The following is a 16,910-nucleotide window of genomic DNA, read 5'->3' on the forward strand; positions in this document are numbered from 1 at the left end:
CCTAGAGCCTGTTCTCTGCAACAAGAGAAGCCACTGCAATGAGAAGCCCATGCACCGCAACAAAGAGTAGCCCCCGCTCGCTGCAACTAGAGAAAGCCCTCGCGCAGCAATGAAGACCCAATGCAGCTAAAATTGATTAATTAATTTTAAAAAAAAATTATTCAGTGATTCCCTTAAATCCTGAGTGAGACTTACATAGATCTTTTTATTTTCCCTCTATGAGAATGAGTTTTCTATTGTGTTAAAAAAATACTATTTCTTTGACCATCTTTTAGATCATAAATTTAAATTTCTACATTTTTCCCCCAGATGCCTGTGATGCCATTGTAATTTTTATGGTAAGCTCAATAAATAATTTTAGAAAATGTTTCTTTGGAATGTTGGGGCCAGCATGGATTGCTTAGAATGGATCAAGTTTCGTTTGGTGTCTCTTTTTTTTTTTTTTTTTTTAATTTATTATTTATTTATTTTTGGTTGCGTTGGGTCTTCATTGCTGCACACGGGTTTTCTCCAGTTGTGGTGAGTGGGGACTACTTTTCATTGCGGTGGGCGGGCTTCTCATTGCAGTGGCTTCTCTTGTTGCGGAGCTCTAGGCACGCGGGCTTCAGTAGTTGTGGCTCGCGGCTCAGTAGTTGTGACTCACTGGCTTAGTTGCTCTGCGGCATGTGGGATCTTCCTGGACAAGGGCTCAAACCCATGTCCCCTGCATTGACAGGCAGATTCTTACCCACTGCGCCACCAGGGAAGTCCCCGTGTCTCTTTTTTTTTTTTTTTTTTTTGCAGTATGCGGGCCTCTCACTGTTGTGGCCTCTCCCGTTGCGGAGCACAGGTTCCGGACGCGCAGGCTCAGTGGCCATGGCTTACAGGCCCAGCCGCCCCGGGGCACAAACCCGTGTCCCCTGCATCAGCAGGCAAACTCTCAACCACTGTGCCACCAGGGAAGCCCCCCCACCCCGTGTCTCTTTTTGAAGGAGAAAGAAGTTTGGCAAGAAATGCTAACTGAACTGTGTTTAGTACAGAGAGCTATTTAGAAGTATTTTGCTGTATTTCACTGCAGTCCACATGCCTGTGACTATGTGGTTTTAGTCCTGAGCTGCTGTAGTTCAAGGAATTTTAGACTTTTGGCTGATGGATCCTGAGGCTGGACTCTCCTGGGTTGTTGAGATACAAACCTTTGAATTAAATTTCCAGTTCATTGCATAATGTATTTTTTGCTTTAATTATTAGGAGGCAGGATTAATCAATCTTACCCGTCTACTTTCACGTTTGTGTGTGTGTGGGGAGGGGGAGGAGGGAGGTAAGGGAAATAGAAGGTTGAGTTGTATCTTTATGAAAATGGGTTTAAGTTTCACTTGGTAGCTGTCCACTCCTGCTCTTGGCACATGTCTGACTTCTGAACATGGTACCAGTAGGGGTGTGTGCAGTCTTTCCTCCTGAGCTCAGAGTGGGTGGTCTTGAACCACCATGGTGGGCGGCCAGTGAGGTCTGTGAGGGGAAGAGCCAGCTGCGTTTAGGGGTGTTGTTTAGGGGCTTGAGATAGAATTCTCCTCCGTGGAGAGCTAACCAGCCTGAAAGCTAACAGTAGGGATCAGTGTTCATCCCCTACCGTGTGGGAGGTACTTCACATACATTATATCCAGCCCTCACTGTAGGGGTTCAAGGCTAACACTGTTACCTCCTCTTTACACATAAAGGAAACAGGTTCAGAGAGGGAGCTAAGCTATTTGTTCAGTTTTACCAGCTAGTAGGTGCAGAGCCACGAACTGAAGGCAGGCCGGTCTTGGTCTTTGCCCGTAGCATGGGGCTGGTAGGCATATGGCACCCTTGGGCTCCTTGACACAGCCTCTTCTCTAAGCGTCCGGCCGCAGAGGGCAGTTAAGACAGCCTGGGATGTGAGCGCGCGGCCTCCGCTCACACATAGCTCTGCGCGAGGGTGTCAGTGGTGATGTCTGTCCTGTGTTCCTCTGAATGCTGTGATGTGCGTGGCTCTGTCCTGGTCTGTGTTGGGGGGCAGAGATGTGGACACACCCCAGCCATGGGAAATGTCTCCTCTCATTAACCAAGTATGGAGCGGGTAGCAGACTCCACAGCTGTCAGAGTGGTGTGAGGGGAGAGAGCTGTGGGTGCAGCCAGGAGATGGTAGTCAGGGGAGGCTTCATGGAGACAGTGGAGATGTCTGTATCTCTGTGTGGTGTGGGTATGCATAATTTCCATACAGTAAAATTCGCTTGAGAAATTCAGGGACTTGGATATTATATAGGCATTGGGAATCAACAAAGGTTTTTAAGCAGAAGAGTAGGATAAGATCAGATCTGGGTTTCAGGAAAGTTTTCTGGAACGGCTAGAAAAGGGTAGAGTTTGTATGTAGAGTGGAATGGCTAGAAAAGGGTAGAGTTTGTATGTAGAGAGGCAAATGTTTGATGCAGTAATAACTGCCCCTTCTTAGAGTCTTTGCACATGTGGTTCCTACTTCCTGGACTGTCCTTTGCCTGGATGGCTCTTTCTCATCCTTCTGGTTATAGCACCAAAGCCACCTCCTCAGTGGGCTTTCCCTGACTACTCAGTCTAAATTTGCTCCCTGTCCTGCTATCTCTGTTGCATGTCTGAAGTCATCGTGCTCCCACATGGATCTCAGTGCGTGTTAAGTTACCTCCATCCCTCTCTATTAGACCATCACACAAGCAGCGGCCTGTCTGTCCCGTACTCTCTCCTCTCAGAACAGTGTGGGCCTTGGAAGGCCCTGATGAACGTGTGGTGTGAATGAGCAGTTGTGGTGTGAGATCTAAGATGTGGTGGTTTGGAGCTGGTCTGGTGGTAGCATGGCTAGAAAGGGGAGAGAGGCTCCAAGGTCCTTCTTTTAAATTTCGTTTAACCAGCTTAATGCTGCCCTTGGCTTATATTTGTGGATGTTCCAGTTGGGTGGCCACTGCTCTTTCCTAAACAGCTGGGATGTTTGCCAGACTTGCTGACCACTTCTGTGGGCGAGCTTTGTGGCTTATGACAGCGGCATCATTTTGTTTAGTTTGGATGGCTTTTCCTTTCCCATTGAGCAAGTTTTCTTTTGCTAGCTATCATTGTCCTCTTTTAAGTCTCCAGTGTAGCTCCTGGTCTCCCTTTTCATGTTTCTCCCCTGTCTAATGCTTGTTTTTTCTGTATTAATTCTGAGGAAAAGGAAATCAACTTGGAGTTGCCTGACCAGATAATGTAGAACATTTTGAAATTAAAATTCGAGCTTCCTGATTCTGGACTTTTGCGGTGTGCCAGACCCTGAGGCTCAGTCAAGATGACCTTGATGTGTCCTTTGTGCTGGTGGTGTGGGGGTGAGGATGGGTGGCTGGTGGCTCCATATGAACCCTTAATGGACATCAACGCTGCAGTCCGTGAGGGGAGGGTATGGTGGGGTGGAGGTGGATGGAATGGCTCCAAGTGGAGACAGGGCTGTAGAGTCTGGGGGGAGAAGGTGGGTGTACTCAGTGATTTCTGGGTGGGGATAGGGTGGGGAGCACTTGTCAGGTTTCAAGGTCTTTTTCAGACTTGACCCCTTCATTCAGAATATGATGTGGTGTAGAGGCAGAGGTTAAAACCACCTGAAGCTGTAAGACAGATGTGTGAGTGTGTGTTTGGTGTGGAGTGCGGGGGTGGGGCTGTTCTTTGTGCTGTTCCCTTTCTGTTAGCAAGTGTTTCAAAACCAGGTAGGCCCTTCTGAGGGGTTGGCTGAGGACTGGTTCATGCGGTCAGATGGGGGTGCTGTAGGAAAGGGTAACCTTGCTGAGCCCTGGAACTGGGTCTGGGTGTGGAAGGAAGTGAAGCCAGGGGTGTGTAGAGCCTGGGACCACCATGGAGCCTCCAAGCATGCCCATGTGCTGACCCCAGGGGGCAGAGTGTGGAGCCCATCAGGAGCAGCCCTGGGAGGAGCCAGCCAGTCTCTGGGGGTGAGCACCCCGCCCTGAGAGGTGTGCAGCTGAAGGAGAGGGTCTCTCTCTAGTCGCGCCATCCCTGCACACTTCCTGATTTCATTTTTTATAGGGAGCATCCGGCTTTCCTGACCTTTGGTTATCAAACAGAAGAAACAAACCAATATATGTCCATCTCTAGGGTTTAATTTAGAATAAGGAAAATTAAGTATTGGCCTCATTTCTGTTTTCCAGCCACTGTCCCTGCCCCACCCCGCTTCTTTTGGGCAAGGACTTGCTTCTTTTGGTGTATTCACAACAGCTTGACTTCAAGATCTCATCGTTATTAAATTGGTGGCATTGTCGGTGAGCCAAGGGGAGGAGGAGACCTCTATCTCCGTAACGGGGTTGTGTTCAGCACTTCCCCAGGCTAAGTTAATCTTGAAATGGTCAAATAGGCCAAAGCTTTGTAATCTTTTGGCACAGGTAAGGTAAGAGAAATTTAATTTCCATTTCCTTCTGGTTTGCTCTGCTCCTTATTCCCAGATGTCCTGAAGCACCAACTGAAGGGAGTGTTTTTTCCACTTGGAGCCATCTCTGCATCAGGTGTAGCTAACCAGCTGTCCTGGGTCAGGCACAAAAGCTCATAGGCATCATGCTTTTGTCCCTGGCAGGTGGGTTTTCACATTATCTCCAGGCTCAATTTGGGGAGGTGGATGAGGGGAGGTGGATGAGTGCCAGGTGGGAGCAAAGTTTTGTTTTTGTTTTTGTTTTATACAGCAGGTCCTTATTAGTTATCCATTTGGGAGCAAAGTTTTATTACGTTAACATATCAACATCAGAGTACCTTCAGGGAAACCTGAGGCTTTTTCTTTTCTTCCTTCCTTCCTTCCTCCCTCCCTCCCTCCCTCCCTCCCTTCCTGCCTTTTTCTCTTTCTCTCTCTCTCTTTCTCTCTTCCTCTCTTTCGCTCTCTCTCTCCCCTCTCCCCCTGTCTCCCCCTCCCCCTCCCCCCTCCTGTCTTTCTTTTGTGCTGGGTCTCGCCTGCTCCTTAGTTGCCGCATGCATGTGGGATCTAGTTCCCTGACCAGGGATCAAACCCAGGCCCTCTGCGTTGGGAGCGTGGAGTCTTAACCACTGCGCCACCAGGGAAGTCCCTTCTTTTATTTATTTTTATTTATTTAATTTCAGTTCATTTCCTCTTTTGGCCACACCGCGCGGCTTGTGGGATCCTAGTTCCCAGACCAGGGAACGAACCCGGGCCCACAGCAGCGAAAGTGCCAAGTCCTAACCCCTGGACGGCCAGGGAATTCCTTGGGGCTTTTTCTTTTAGATTGGAAATTGAGAATTCTGAATTAGATACTTTTTATTAATTTGTCCTGGTCTTTAAGCAAATTGTATAGCTGTTCTACTTTCACTGATGGCAGGGAAGAATGTTTTTAATGCCATGCTAAGTGTGGTGCCTCATAGCCTGTGCACAGCTCCTTCAGCTGAGTCTTAGTTTATTTTACATGAGGCAGTGCTGTTCCCAGTACTTGATATGACCCCTGACCAATGGTAGCTTAGCATTTGTCTCATGGGACTGAGACTGGCCAGTAGTCAGCTAACTGAAGAAGTTAGGTAAAGCAAGAATCATTAAAAAAATGCATAGTTTAGGCATTTTATTTCTAACTTTAAAAAAAGATTATATTTCATGTGCCAATCTTTCATTGACCTTTTCTTTTACTTTGAATCTGCTGATCAGACTTGTCAGTTTTCTTGCATAAACTATGCCTATAATTTACTGTTTGATATTGGTTTTTGCCTGAAGAGGATTGAGAACTTGGATATGTAAAGCAACCTGAGTCGCTAAATCCTAGATTTTACAAATTTTCACCCAGTCCACTTATCTTACCTGTCTTATCCACACCTATGATTTAGTTAGGGTTTTTAAACTTTTTAAAAATCTTAGCAACTATACACTTATTTCATAGGCTTATACAGTGAGGTGTATATGTATGTATATATATACATTCACATATACACATCCATATATATTTATAAGTACATATGCATTTATTTATTTAAGATTTAATTTTATTTATTTTTGGCTGTGTTGGGTCTTCATTGCTGTGCGTGGGCTTTCTCTAGTTGTGGTGAACGGGGGCTACTCCTTGCGGTAGCTTCTCTTGTTGTAGAGCACGGGCTCTAGGTGCACAGGCTTCGGTAGTTGTGGCTTGCGGGCTCTAGAGTGCAGGCTCAGTAGCTGTGGTGCACGGCCTTAGTTGCTCTGTGGCATGTGGGATCTTCTCGGACCAGGGCTCAAACCCATGTCCCCTGCATTGGCAGGCGGATTCTTATCTACTGTGCCACCAGGGCAGTCCCTGCAATTTATATGTACAATTGACATAAACAGGTTTGGGGACAAACACTTGTTTAGTACACTGGGCAACATGGGGTTCTGTTTGTCACATGTGGCCACAATGCCAAGGGGGTCTTTTAGTAAATTAGACAGGGATTCTGCTCTCAGGAAACTTCCAGCCTGGTGGGGGCAATTTCTGTATTTCAGAATCTGTAACACAGTTAAAATGTGGCAGATGCCTTCAGAGACAGCATATACTCCCAGCAGGAAGGGATCAGAGAATTCATGGAGAAGCAGGTATTTGACCTGGGCCATTCATTTCTTTCTGTCTTTAGTTGAATATTTTTCTGTTAGTAGAGATATAAACAGATGTAACTGTCACTGGGCCTTAGGCAGTGGGAAGAACGTCTGAAGCCTTTTGAGGTTTCTATGTCTATCCTTTGTAGAGGCACTTGCTATTTCTCCTAAGTGACAAAGCTTCATAATACCCCTGTTGCTGGGGGTTCCTCAAGAAGGATGGGATTCCTTTCAGTCAGGAAACAACGTACTGGTCACAGTTCTGTGGTGCTAAGCTAACCTGAGCATAAAAGCACTTCCTTGGGAGACGTTGGGTAAGGTAGCTTCACAGACCCAGGGGGACCCTGCAGAGGAGCTGGGGAGGGGATTGTTTCCAGGGGGTGGGGGATTCCTCAAAGCCCAGTTGGAATGTTGTTGCCAGAAGGAGGAGGAATGGATGCTAGGCAAAGAGCAGCCTGTTGGGAAACGCTTTGTAGAGTGCCCATGAAATGGATAACACATTAACCAAAGGCCAGGATGCATCCTGATAGCAAATGCACTTTTGTATCATCTCCAGTGAGTCCACCTGAGCTTCTAGAGGCAAAAAAACATAGCACATCACCCATAGGAGCTCAAGAAATATGTGATTCTTATGAATTCAAGAAATGTTGCCAGACTGCCTCCCGAAACTTACTGCCCACATGAGCATAGCAGTCTTCCTGAGTTCTGCCCTGTGTGGGTGGGTGAACTCAAGTGAGGAGAAACGGTATCATCTGGAGTGAAGAGCCCAGCCTTGCGGTCAGTCAGCCGGACAGAGGGTGGACTCTTGGCTCTGCCGCTAACTTGATGTGGACCTCGTGCTCTTCTTTGTTGTGTGCAATGACAGCTGTTTGCAATATTCTTTATTAGATTTCTCAAAGTTACAGGTTATTGCATTTTTTGCTATATGCTCATGCCAAGTGAAACAAAAAAGATGTATGCACAGCAAGATGGTAATAAACCTCCAACACCAACAGTCTGAGATGAACCAGCGTTGACCACTTCAGTGTAGCAGAGCCTTCACAACTTCCTCCAGGCTCTCACAAACATCAGTGTGTTTTTAATAAAAGGACTAATACTGTAGGCATCACTCAGCAACTTGCTGTTTTCACTTCCCTTTAGCTGTCACGCTCCTGATTTTAAGTTCTCTGAGAACGAAGATTTAACAAAGTGCTCTGCATGTGGTAGGTGTTTATTGTGGAGTGAATGAATGAATGAATACTATACTCTGGGTATCTCTCCAGGTCAGTAGTTTCTGGAAGTTAGGCCAGATTGAATAGCTTCAGCCTTTTTGTAGGACATACACCAACAGTGTATGAGGACACCATTTACTGGGCATTTCCACCAGCACTAGATGTTTTTTTCCTAATCTGATGGGTAAAATTCATATCCCATTGTTTTTTTTTTTGTTTTTTTTTTTTGACCAGGGATCAAACCCAGCTGGGAAGTGAAAGCGCCAAGTCCTAACCACTGGACCGCCAGGGAATTCCTTCCCATTGTTAATTTGTACTAGTGAAGTTGAGCATCACTTCACATGTTTATTGGCCACTAGTATTTCTTCTTCTTCTGTGAATTCTATATACATGCTTTTTGTTGCCCCCCCCACCCCCCCACCCGGCATTGGATTGTTTTTCTTTTCAGTTTTTAGGAGGTTTTGTATATTGGGCTATAAATCCTTTGTTGTTACTATTGCAGATACAACAATCCCCCTGGCTACTGTTTCTATGATTTGTTTTTCCTTCGTTTAGATGTCTTTTTCCATAAAATTTGAAGATTTTTATGTAGTTAAATATGCTTATCTCTTTATAGTGTTTAGGTTTCCTATTTCCCGTTCCATCTATTATCTAGAGAAAGCTATAGACCAATTTCCTATGTGTGTGTGCATATATATGTTTATATATATATATATATATATCTGCAACATTTCTAAATATGTTTCTAAGTAAAACAATAACTTGAATACAGTAGTGTGTTAAAAGATTAATTCTCCATGACCAAGCAAGGTTTATTCCAGAAGTACAAGGGTAGCCTCATGTGAGGAATTGTGTCAGCTGGAGAAAGCTGTGGCCTAGGGCTTAGAGCATATTTTGTATCCCAGTCCTGCCATGTACTACTCTGACTTTGGCCAAATGGTTTAATCTCCCTGAGCTTCAATCTCATCTGTAAAATTAGCAGGATAAGAAGAGTGCCATCGTACAGAGTTGGTGTCAGTACTAAATGGGATATTACATGTAGAGTGGTTAGAGCAGGGCTTGGTGCATAGTAAGTGCTCAATTAAATGTCATGCATAACAATTCAGTACACAAAAAGAAAACCTGCGTTGACTAAATCAGCAGATGGTTGGAAGGCATATAATAAAATTCTGCAGCTAATCCTAATAAAAATCTAAGAAAAATGGTCATAGAACGAGTACAGAAATACTTACCAGAACTCAGCAGTGAGCACGTTAAGTGGCCATTTAATTAAACTCTAGGCATGACGGGGAGGCCTGCATGCAGTACTCTTCCCTCACATCTGTGGATCCCCAGATGATCCTTTGGACTTGACAGGCTTGCAGGGAGAGGGTCCAGAGGAGCCGCTGTGGCAGTGTCTGTCCAGCCTGAGCTGGCCCTGTGTTTCTCTTCTGTCTGGAGCACATGACCACCTGTTCCTAAGGCCTGCCCTTCCCACTGTACCGTGGGCGTGGCTTCTGCTCTCACTCTGCAGGAACCAGGAATAAATTCCTGAGGTCAAGCGGGGAAGAGGATTGCAAAAAGTAACAAGCCACCTCTAAACGGCCAGGGGAGCAGTTTTGTTGTAGTAGTAGGAGCACTGGGAACCAAGTATGACATCTAGGGCACCGAGGGTCAGCAGCAGGTGGCTTAGCCTGGCAGGTGCACATGGTTCTGTTTTCTCTCTGCAAGGAATTAGCCCAGTCATAATTTCTAACCTTCCCCTTCCTCTTCCGCATGCAAAATAAGTGGACCAATATTCTCAAAATGAGAGAGGGAGGGAAGGCCTGAATGATCCGAACCCTGGAGGGGTACAGGTCAGATTAGACCTTCCAGACTGGCCTGGAAAGCCTTGGTGGGAGGGGCGGGTCTCAGCATTGGTCTGATTTTAGCCTGGTATTTGTTGAACACCTGTGTTTTTTTCCTTGTGTCTTTCTTTCTTTTTTTTAATATTATTATATATATATATATATAATGTCTAACAGAATGTCTAATTTTATTTATTTATTTATTTAGGACTGTGTTGGGTCTTCGTTTCTGTGCGAGGGCTTTCTCCAGTTGTGGCAAGTGGGGGGCCACTCTTCATCACGGTGCGCGTGCCTCTCACTATCGCGGCCTCTCTTGTTGCAGAGCACAGGCTCCAGACGCGCAGGTTCAGTAGTTGTGGCTCACGGGCCTAGTTGCTCCGCGGCACGTGGGATCCTCCCAGACCAGGGCTCGAACCCGTGTACCCTGCATTAGCAGGCAGACTCCCAACCACTGCGCCACCAGGGAAGCCCCTCTTGTGTCTTTCTTATAGCACTATTCTTTTTTGCCTCTAGTTTAGAAATGCTTTATTAGCTTAAAATTTATGTAAACAATGGGTGATGGATATGTACGTTTCGAAGCATAATTATAAAAACCTCAAAAGCAGCCTCCCAGCTTGAAACCATTGTGCACCACAGGGAGGCTCTTGGTTGGGGCTTCCTGCCAGGGGCACAGGTATTCCAGGATATTTGATCATTCTCTTGCTTTTTAAAAAAGAGAACACTTACACACATATATATGTGTCTGTAAATAATATGTTCAGTTTTTATGAGCTTTATCAAAAGGGAATCAAGTAATCTGCGAATTTCATTTTTACTGCTGAATAATATTCCACTGTGTGTATTGTATTTGGGTTCTCCAGAGAAAGAGAAGCGATAGGATCTATATATGTACAGAAAGAGATTTATTTTGAGGAATTGGCTCACGTGATTATGGAGACTAGCAAGCCGGTAGTGCAGTTCCAGTTCCCTGCAAAGGCTGGCAGCCTAGGGACCCAGGAGAGTTGATGGTGCAGATGAAGACTGAAGGCTGACAGGTGGAGAATTCCTTCTTACAAAGGGTTGGCTTTTTGGTTCTGTCCAGGCCTTCAAGTGATTGGATTGGGGCTTGCCAACATTTTGGAGGGCAATCTATTTTACCAATTAAAATGTTAATGTTATCAGAAAACACCCTTGCAGAGACACCCAGAATAATGTTTGATGAAATATCTGGGTATTTCATGACACATAAAATGTAACCATCACATGCATAGACCACAATTTATCATCCTCCTGTCAGCAGATATTGGATTGCTTCCATTTTTTTTGACCAGTAGGAGCACTGTGGTTATGAACCTTCTTTGTACAGGTCTCCTGGCGCACTCATTTCTCTAAGGTTTGTATAGGAGTAGACTTGCGGCCTCTGGGGTTGAGGGTGCTCAGCATGCAGAAATACCTCCTCCAGGTTGGGTGCCAGTTTACTCTCCCACCCAACACATGTGTGAATTCCCATTGCTCACATCCTCGCCCAGACGGGCTAATGGTCACGCTGCTTAATCCTACCCACCTAGCGGATGTCAAATGTTATCTCATTCTGGTCTGAACTTACCTGCTTACTGAGGGTGATGAGCCTCTTTCCACATGGGTGTTAACAATTCATGGGTTCTCTTGGTGACATGCCTGATTAAGGCTTTTCCCATTTTTTCTCTTGGGTTGTCTGTATTTTTCTTATTGATTTGTATGGGTTCTTTATACATTCTGTATACCAGTTGATTTATTGGTTATATGAGGTACAGGAATTGTCTCATAGTTTGTGCATGTCTTTTCACTTTCACTATGTTGTCTTTTGTTAAACATTTAAAATTTCAATGTAGTTGTCTATATTAATCCTTTCTTTTATGATAGGTATTTTTAAGGACTTTTTAAAGGAAATCCTTTTCTGCTGCGAGATCATAAAGGTACTCAGTATTTTCTTTTAACAATTTTAAGTTTTTGCTTTTCCTATTAACCCTTAGTCTTTGTGGAGTAATTTGTAACTGATTTTTGAGTTTGGTGTGAGGTAAAAATCTAGTTTTCTTTTCTTCTGAGTGCATGTTTGATTGCGACAGCCTCACTACTGAGTGGCCCTCCTGAACCTTGGGACTCTACCTCTGTCACTTAGGAAATCTTGAAATATGTGTGGGTCTGTCTTTTTTTCTAAATTAAAATTGTGTGTGTGTGGTAAAATATACATAACATAAAACTGACCATTTTGATAATTTTTAACTGTACAGTTTTGTGGCATTAAGTATCACGCATTCACACTGTCGTGCAGCCACCATCACCAGCCAGCCATCTCCAGAGCTTTTTCATCATCCCAAACTGAATCTCTGTTCCCACTAAACGAAAACTCTCCATGCCTCTCCTACCGCAGCCTGTGGATCTGTTTCCGGTCTGTACCTGGTCAATATAAGAAGAGGCAACCCCTCCTTCCTCTATTCTGCTTTTTAATAGAATTATTTTAGTTTTATCTTCCTGATGAGTAAATCACAAGAATGGGGGCTTTGACTTAAACGATCTTTGTATTCCTTGAAAGCACTTAACTTTGTGGTGAGCGTATGGTGGAGCTTAATAAATGCTAATAATTGAGCGTTGGCATTGGGTTTGAGAGAGTTCATAAGTTAAACTCACTCAGGTTCAGACCTATGAGAGAGTGATACAAGAGAGTCAGAATGTGACCAAAACACCACCTTTGTAACAGGTCCAGAGGATATGGTGCACGCAGCAGATGCCGCGCTAGCCGGGGGATGTGCTGACTTGCCCTGACTGTGTTCCAGGCTTTGGCACAGCCTCTGCAAGGGTCAGCTGCATCCGTAGAGCAGACACGCTTGCTCCACATGGCTGCCTTGTGTTGGTCTGGGATGGAGGGAGAAAGAAAAGGGGTGGGAGGGGCTGATCTTTTTACAGTCGAGGAAACTGAGACTCAGAGTGAAATCACTTTGTGAGGCCACAGCTGGTAGGTTGTGAGCTGGGATTTGTTCTAGGCTTCGAGTTGAGGTGCACTTCTATTCCTGAGGCTTGGCATTCACACCTGAGCTGTACACGCCCAAGGGCGAAGCTGCCATGTCTCTCATGGATTTTTTTTTTTTCCTTTCTTCTTTTGGTATATGCTGTGCCCCTAGGTACTAAGCCCTGTCCTAGGTGCCAAGGAAACGAGGGCAGTGAGACAGGATGGGGAAGGGAGGAGGAGGGGACAGGCACAGGCCTAAGACTGGATGGAGTACAACAGCCTGCTTCCGCAGCAGCTCAGAGAGGGGAGCATCCACCCCACCGGCTATCTGGGGAAGGGGGCCACGCCTGGCACTGGTGCGGGGCTTGTCAAACCTACCGGAGCCACAGGCATGTGGCCTGAGAGCTTGCCCATGAACTCTGCAAAACTGACAAATGTGCAAAGTCCAGGGTGTATTTGGAAAGTTTCTAGTTTAAGAAAACATTAAAAAAATGAATGGGGGAACCATATGTAGCCTTTTTCTTAATGTGACGTTAAAGGGTGAAGCCTCAGTGGAGGGCTGTTGAGCAGTGACACTCTTGGCCAGATTCCTAGTTGCATACTTAAGGGCACTGGGGAAGTTTTGACTTGCATTTTGTAAGACTCTCTTCAGTTACTGGATAAGCAGAAATAATGAAGTTGCTCAGGAGGGATTGCCTCATCGATGAGGAACATGGCAGATTGTGTTCATTTTCAAATTGTTATGGAGAACAAGTACAACATTTTTAGATTGTCATCTTATTTTAAGATTATTTTAAAAACATCAGTGCTGGTTTCCTCTCTTTGTCTTTCAGTAATTTTGTTGCAGGGCATTTTGGGCAGGAATATTTCACATAAGTTCTTATTTGGGCTGACGTTCAAGCGCAAGACATGTTTGCTTCTGCGCGAAGGCAGACATCCGGCTGCTCTGCCACGGGTATTTACTTTTGCATTGCTCCCAGCCACAGAAGTCATCTTAAATCTGCTTCAGAATGAATGAAATCCCCACATGCTGTTCATAGTTTGAAAATCCAGATCTGCACTTTCATTTCTAGAATTGTGTCCTATTTCAAATGTAGGATGGTGCTGTTATAAAGAAGCACGTTCAAAGCTATTTAAAAGCACGAGTGAGCACTCGTAGGCTCGGTTGTTCCAAGCGTGGTCTCCAGGTCAGAAAGACTGAAGGTAGAATGCTGCTGCTGCTGCTGCTGCTTCCAGCCCCTCCCTTGTTCAGTGCTGCAACTTCAGGTTTCCTGGTGTACAGTTCCGATCACAGTTCATCTTTTCTCTAGATAAACTACTATTTTAAAAAAATGAATTATTATGTAGTGGTTTGTAATACCGCCTCCTTTTATTGCATTCAGCTTAGTGGTAACCTGCAGCCCCTCAGAGATTGCTGAGTGAATGAAGAGAGGTGCTGGTGCTCTGAGGATGGGCTCGTGGGGAGAGGACCGGGGGGAGGCTGGGGGCAGCTTAGGGTGGTACAAGGAGACTGGGTTGGCGCCTGACCAGCACTGCTCTGGGTGGAGCGGGAGACCAGGCAGGGGCAGCCTCGAGGTTAGGAAGTCACTTCTGGCTGTCAGCCCAGTTCATTATCACAGTCACAGGTTCCCCAGTGGTGTGCTGCCACCAATCACCTGGTGTGGCCGGGGGCCCTGCCTTCATTTCAAGGTGCTTACTTTCTTTGAGACTTTTTAACAAATTGCTTTGTTTCTTTAGGTTTCATCTTCCCAGGCTGAATTTTGAAATGAAACCTACATTGTCACTGACTCCTTCTTCTGAAGGATATAATGAATACTCATTAGCCAGTTAAATTTTTTATATTATTATTTTTGTAATAAACTTTATTTTGGAAACATTTTAGATATACAGTAAAGTTGCAAAGATAAAACAGATTCTTCATGTACCTTTCACCCAGTTTTCCCTAATGTTAACTTAACCTAAACATGACACATTTGTCAGAATTAAGAAATTAACATTGGACAGTGTTATTAAATAAACTACAGGCTTTACTTGGATTTCACTAGTTTTCCTACTGAGGTTCTCGGACTGTTCCAGGATCCAATCCAGGATATCACATTGCATTTAGTCCTCATGGCTTCTTAGTCTCCTCCATCTGTGACGCTTTCTGTCTTTCCTTATTTTTCATGACCTTGACAGTTTTGAAGAGTGCTAGTCAGATATTTTGAGGAGTGGCCGTCAATTTGGGTTTGCCTGGTGTTTTTCACATTGTTAGACTGGCCTGATGAGTTTGGGTGAAGAATATGCAGAGGTGAAGTGCTGTCCTCATGTATCGTATCAGGGAGTACAGTGACGTCAGCATGGCTTATCACTGCAGAGGTTCACCTTGCAGGCTTAGTAGTTTTTTTTTTTTTTTTGCGGTATGCGGGCCTCTCACTGTTGTGGCCTCTCCCATTGCGGAGCACAGGCTCTGGACGCACAGGCTCAGCGGCCATGGCTCACGGGCCCAGCCGCTCCGCGGCATGTAGGATCTTCCCGGACCGGGGCACGAACCCGTGTCCCCTGCATCAGCAGGCGGACTCTCAACCACTATGCCACCAGGGAAGCCCCAGGCTTAGTATTTTTATTCCTTAATTTTATACATGTTTTATGTGGCTCTGGTTCCCCACTGGGTTGCTAGTCCTTCAGGCCAATGCCCCTGCTTTTCTTGCTTTGTGCCTCTTCCCAGCATGAGGATGCGTGCTGTGGACCTGCAGGGTCAAGTAAAGATGTATTTGAGTTGCATGCTTCTGTGAGCATTTAACAATTTTCATAATCATAGGTGGAACAAGATTGGCCATGTGTTGATAATTGTTGAAACTAGGGGTCATTGTTCTAGTCTCTCTTTTTTATATGTTTAACATTTTCGATAAAAAATAAAGAGAAAGGGCTGCCCTGGTGGTGCAGTGGTTAAGAATCCGCCTGCCAACGCAGGGGACATGGGTTTGAGCCCTGGTCTGGGAAGATCCCACATGCTGTGGAGCAACTAAGCCTGTGCGCCACAACTACTGAGCCTGCGCTCTAGAGCCCACGAGCACAACTACTGAGCCCACGTGCCACAGCTACTGAAGCCTGTGCGCCTAGAGCCCGTGCTCCACAACAAGAGAAGCCACCGCAATGAGAAGCTTGTGCACCACAGTGAAGAGTAGCCCTGGCTCACCGCAACTAGGGAAAGCCCGTGCGCAGCAACAAAGACCCCACGCAGCCAAAATAAATAAATTTTAAAAAAAGAGAGAGAAAAACATTTCCAATCTACAGCTATAATGAATCCCAGGTTGTTTTTGATAGTGTAGGTGTTATGATGTTGATTGTTGCCAGAGTTGTTCAGGCTATTACTCATCTTAAATGTATTTGTTTCCTCCTCAAGGCCCGGATATGAAGAAAAACTTGCAGCTAAACCAATGTTAAGTGGTACTGCTAATAACTATGTAATACTATTTCTTAACATCTTTGAAGAAAAAAAATCATTAGTGTGCCATCAGACAATAATTCCAATTAAAATGAGGTTACAAATTAGTTGGAATATATTTATGGAATAGAAAGAAAATCTTGACTATTTATTGTCACACTAATTTACTGCAAAGAACATTTGAATCTAATGAATTTGGATGCAGCCTATTTCTCATATGTGCAGCAATTTGACCTTACAAATTGTGAGTCTGGTCTTTCAGTGAATGTAGTTAGATAAATACTGATTCCATTTAAAGATCCTAGCCCCTCCTCCTGAATCCCAAGGGACTATCTAAGAGGTGGGGGATTGTCAGTGGATTGTGAAGGGTATACTGAGGGAACAAGCACAGCGTGACCCAGGATCTGGATAAACTCGCTATCTTTGTGCTCCCTCAGTTAACCTGCAAACACACAGTCACCGAGTTATGAGTTGTAAAAGTGAACATTGTCATGAGGTATAATAAGCACACTTGGTGGTGTCACACTTTAAGGATCTTGGCTCTGGAAGTTAGTACTAACTTGTGACTGTTTATACAGTTACCCCCAGCCCTACTCCCAGTGTGTAGGTTTGTCTCTTCTTACCTGTTTCAGGCCTTTATGACAGCTTTGTGTGTGTATGTTAATTGAATGCGTTTGGTGGTCACCGATCATGTGAGCTGTCAGAGGCACTGTCCCCTCTTAGGGAAGGGGCAGTCTGGCTGTTGAGAGCCTAAGTCTCGTCCTTGCCTGTGTGTGGATGGCGCTGGGGATGGGGCCTTTCACTTGGTTCTCTTCATCCAGCAGACTAAGACTTGATTATATACCAGATTGTCTCCCTTAGACCTGCCTCTGCATGGAATTAATTCATGTGATGTGGAGGTTTTAAATAACTTCCACACTGTGGATGAGATCTCTGGCTTGAGGCTGGGGCC

At 45.1% G+C, this 16,910-nt stretch overlaps 1 protein-coding gene across 3 annotated transcripts in view; it reads left to right on the plus strand.

Annotated features, from left to right (window-relative positions):
* Nucleotides 1-16,910, plus strand: part of PACSIN2 (protein kinase C and casein kinase substrate in neurons 2) — a 139,727-nt gene that overhangs the window by 22,124 nt on the left and 100,693 nt on the right. For 2 of the 3 annotated variants that reach the window (XM_060164913.1, XM_060164916.1), the window contains exon 1: nucleotides 11,482-11,500. The exons of the other annotated variant lie outside the window; for it this stretch is intronic. The gene's annotated coding sequence lies outside the window, so the exon portion shown is untranslated. Of the gene's footprint in view, nucleotides 1-11,481; nucleotides 11,501-16,910 lie in introns of those variants that run through there. 3 annotated transcript variants of the gene reach the window in all.

The sequence above is a fragment of the Lagenorhynchus albirostris genome, chromosome 11 (assembly GCF_949774975.1).
Source record: "Lagenorhynchus albirostris chromosome 11, mLagAlb1.1, whole genome shotgun sequence".
Taxonomy (NCBI): domain Eukaryota; kingdom Metazoa; phylum Chordata; class Mammalia; order Artiodactyla; family Delphinidae; genus Lagenorhynchus; species Lagenorhynchus albirostris.